Below are 4,257 nucleotides of genomic sequence, written 5' to 3'. Positions count from 1 at the left end.
TATATATATATGAATATAAATATATATATATATATGCATATATATATATCAATATATATGTGCATATATATATATATATATAGAGAGAGAGAGAGAGAGGGGGGGAGAAGTTGTTTTGCACCAATATCGATTAACAATACTGGAAATTTTTCATGTGTTTATGTATTAGTCTTTGTCGTTGCTTCTTCAGCAATATTAGTACTTTACAATATTAGTACTTTACACCTCTGAAATTCCAGTTGTCGCTATGGATATTGCCATCATTTTCGATATAGGAGAAAATGTTTAAAAATTCAAAGAAAATGGAGAATACATACATAGAGCCTCTTCAGGGGATAATTTCCAACTTCATAATGCATTTTAAAAGTGCAAATTTTGAATAACAGCAATCAGCCGAAATGCAGCGTAGGTAACATGAATGAACTTATTAATTTGACTGGACTATGACAACAAATTGATTGCTCTATGTATGTATTCTCCATTTTCTTTGAAATTATATATATATATATAGATAGATATATATAATAACATAAATAATATATAATTATATGCATATATCCATACATTTATGTACATACCTACATCTATATGTATACATACATGCATATATGGATACAGGACAGATTATCTTTGGAATTTCGGCTGGTTATTCTCGATATTGCTCCAGTCTGGCTAGCCCCAAGGAAAAACTAAGCTATGAGCATTAGATTCCTTGTAAGAAAGCAGCAAATGTATACAAAAATAAGGACGGAAAAAAACGAACAATTTTACACAAATACAATAAAAATTAAAATAAAAACAGATGTCTTTCAACTAAGGACTAATTAAATTAAGCTGGCGTGTGTGGAAATAAAACCTTATATATATATGTGTGTGTGTGTAAGAACTTACTGTGGTCAAGGCTGCATGGCGTTCGATTATAAATAAATAAAATGAAAAATACACATTGCGTGCAGGACATATCTAACGAGTGAAAAATACGTAAACACATGAGAGTTAAGTACAGGACAAAATATCAAAAACATACACTATAAGTACAGGACATCACCAATAGAATTATACACACACACACACACACACACATTTGTGTGTCTGTGTTTGTCCCACCACCACCACCACCACCATCGCTTGACAACCGATGTTGGTGTGTTAACGTCCCCATAACTTAGCGGTCTGGGAAAAGAGACCAATAGAATAAGTACTAGGCTTGCAAAGAATAAGTCCTGGGGTCAATTTGTTCGACTAAAGGCAGTGCTCCAGCATGGCCGTAGTCAAATGACTTGAAACAAATAAAAGAATAAAAGAATCTGTATTTATGCATGCTTGCATGTATGTATGTGTGTGAGTGTGTGTGTGTGTGTGTGTATTTTTGTGTGTGAGAAAAGGTAAGAATCTCTGTAGTTAGTCGACCTGCTGGAAATAACAGCCAAAATCTCCCTCAATGTCACATGCTAACATTTTACAAACGAGATATTGGCTATATAAACGACACACTGAATAATCGGGGAAAATACATTAACACACACACACTTTTAACAGTTCTCTCGTTAAACTATTAACGATTGGTTTGTGGAAAACCATATTCATGCAATTCGTTTCCTTCTGTAGCGAGACCATTTTCGGATCTGTTCAATTTGGCTCACAGACTTTTTTAATTAATTTTTTTAACTAAACAGTTTGAAATTTCGTATACTGGTGCAATTTCTCATCTGGAACACGGTTTACTTTGAACATTTTCGACAAAATTTCGTATTTTAGAAGTCATTTCGTGTTAAATTTGTCGTATTTGGGTCATTTTAGCCAATCAACAACGTGTATTCAGTTGAAGTAAGCTACTCCTGTTTGCAATAGTAATCGAAGAGGAACAACTTCTGGGTCATCTCTACTAAATGTCACCACTCTGTTCTACTTTATTTTTTGCTTACTGCCTGTATTGCATATTACAGACTTTTTCTTTTTTTTCTCGCGTCGGAGTAACCAGTAAACATATAGAACTACGAGTCCACGGCTAGCTTTTTTGTTATTGACGTGTATGTAGTTTCAAAATGCCTTATTTTACAACTATGAGATGTATTGTTATTGTTATGATTTTATCTTACTGTAATCAACAACAAACACATTTCGTCAATATAAAAGTCTTTATTAGATTAAAAATAACAAAATTACAAAAACATGAAGGTAAAACAAAACAAATATGCTTTGTTGTCTTCCAGTCACGCCAGTAGGGAGGGAAAGAGTAAGGAATGCAGGGTGCTGACTAGAAAGGAAGAAAAGATAAAGGTGACATTGTCTTCGTTTGACATACAAATAGAACAGAGTGTATCATTTAGTAGAGATGATCTCAAAGTTGTTCCTGTTCGATTACTATCACAAACAGTAGCATTCAACTGAATACACGTCGTTGTATGGCTAAAATTACCCAAATACGACAACTTTAACACGAAATAACTTCTAAAATACTAAATTCTATCAAAAATGTTCAAAGTAAACCGTGTTCTGGGTGAGAAATTCCACCAGTATACGAAGTTTCAAACTGTGCGCCAAACTGAACAGATCCCAGCGAAGAGAGAATTGTAGCAGAAATCCCTGACGCTATGCTTTGCGTTTTTTCCAACGTTCATCTTCAGCTTCAAGAAGCACTTTGAAACCATGCCGTATTTTACTTTAGCGTCGGAATAAATGCCGCAGTTCGGTCAACTTGTCTTCGTTTTTCTTATTGCTGTTCAACCTGAATCTTATCAACTCAGATATTATTACGAGGGCTTAGGCCACATTTACCACCTCGCTGAATAGTGAATCTAGCGGAGGTAAAGCATACGCACACCACCCGTTTTCGGGATAACCCTAACCCTAACCCTAAACACCGGGTGTGTGTATTCATTACCTTCGCCTGTAAATCTATACATTTCATGGTGTCATTCAACTTTATTTTTACTTTTGATAATTTGTTGCTGTAAGGGATATTTGAAACATCATAGCATTACATAAACCATTTTCTTTCTTTGTTTTTCTTTAATTTCACAAGATATGGAGAAAACGAAACTGACTAAAACCTTGGGATATTGTCACCCGATGTCTTTTTCATTTACTGTAGTTACTTTTGAGAAGCACATTTAAAGTAAGAATGATTCTTCATTTGTTCTCTGAACACTTTTAAAGCTCGATTTTCCAGAAATATTCAGGACCGAATTATTTTATACCTTCCGACATTGTAACAAGTCTAGTGGACATCGCAGATGGAGAAATTTATAGACTCCCTTTGTTGTTGTATTTTAGATTAAGTTAAAAAAAAAACTCGAGTACATTTAATAGTGTTTTATATACATTATACTTTTTTTCATTAATGTTCTAGAAATTATACATTTATATTTTTCGTCGTTTGTGTTTCTGAGTCAGTTTTTGTAATTTCTATTGTGAGCCATTGCTTCAGGTTAAATAGTGCCACGAAACAGATTTGGTGTAATTCGAGATATGTCACCGTAAACACAGGTTTATGCAGCTTAACAGGTGAGCTATAACAACACAAACTAGCAGTACCTGTGAGAATTCCACATTATTTTCAAAATTGTATATTTTGCTGAAAAATTTGAATAAGATGTGAAAACCCACGTAGGCAGTATTGAAGGAGCAATCTATCTATCTATCTATCTATCTATCTATTTGTCTGTCTGTCTGTCTGTCTATCTTCTGTCTGTCTGTCTATCTTCTGTCTGTCTGTCTGTTTATCTATCTATCTGTCAGCCTGTCTATCTACTTAACTGTCTATCTACTTGTCTGTCTGTCTGCCTGTCTATTTGTCTGTCTATCTACATGTTTATATGAAAAATGCCCATGAAAAATACACAGAAAATGCAAAGTTCTGCAGTTCCCTTTTACTTGAACTATAAAAAGAAAATCTGTGTGTGTGTGTTAATGAAAAATTGTGCGAGTGTATCTAAACTGGTTAATGTCTGTTCTTGCACTTTTGATTATATTGACAGATATATTGACACTATTGACAGATAATGCGTTATGTTTACGTATGACAGAAGATGGGAGTGTTATAGTTGGGGAATAGACCCGACGAAAGCCTCCTTAAGTCGATCAACACTGACAGTCTCCCATGAATGTTCAAAGCCAAATACTTTTAATACACTATACGGGCCGGAATAATCTGTCTGCAAGAGATGCTTAACTGCATTGTTGCATATAAAACGTGAGTCCCGGTATTGATATTGTGTTGAAGAAAAGTCGGTGGAGGTAAAGAATATGCGCACC

The 4,257-nt window shown here is 34.3% G+C and overlaps 1 long non-coding RNA gene across 1 annotated transcript in view; it reads left to right on the top strand.

The window, feature by feature from the left end:
* The window catches only part of LOC106878035 (uncharacterized), a 9,155-nt gene extending 4,909 nt beyond the window's left edge, over positions 1-4,246 (top strand). Inside the window, exon 3 of the long non-coding RNA XR_001410458.2 lies at positions 3,026-4,246. This is a non-coding gene — a long non-coding RNA (uncharacterized LOC106878035). The remainder of the gene's footprint in view (positions 1-3,025) is intronic.
* The last annotated feature ends 11 nt before the right edge of the window (positions 4,247-4,257 follow it).

The sequence above is a fragment of the Octopus bimaculoides genome, chromosome 28 (genome assembly GCF_001194135.2).
Source record: "Octopus bimaculoides isolate UCB-OBI-ISO-001 chromosome 28, ASM119413v2, whole genome shotgun sequence".
In the NCBI taxonomy this organism is placed as follows: domain Eukaryota; kingdom Metazoa; phylum Mollusca; class Cephalopoda; order Octopoda; family Octopodidae; genus Octopus; species Octopus bimaculoides.
This window is presented reverse-complemented; position numbering and strand designations above follow the sequence as displayed.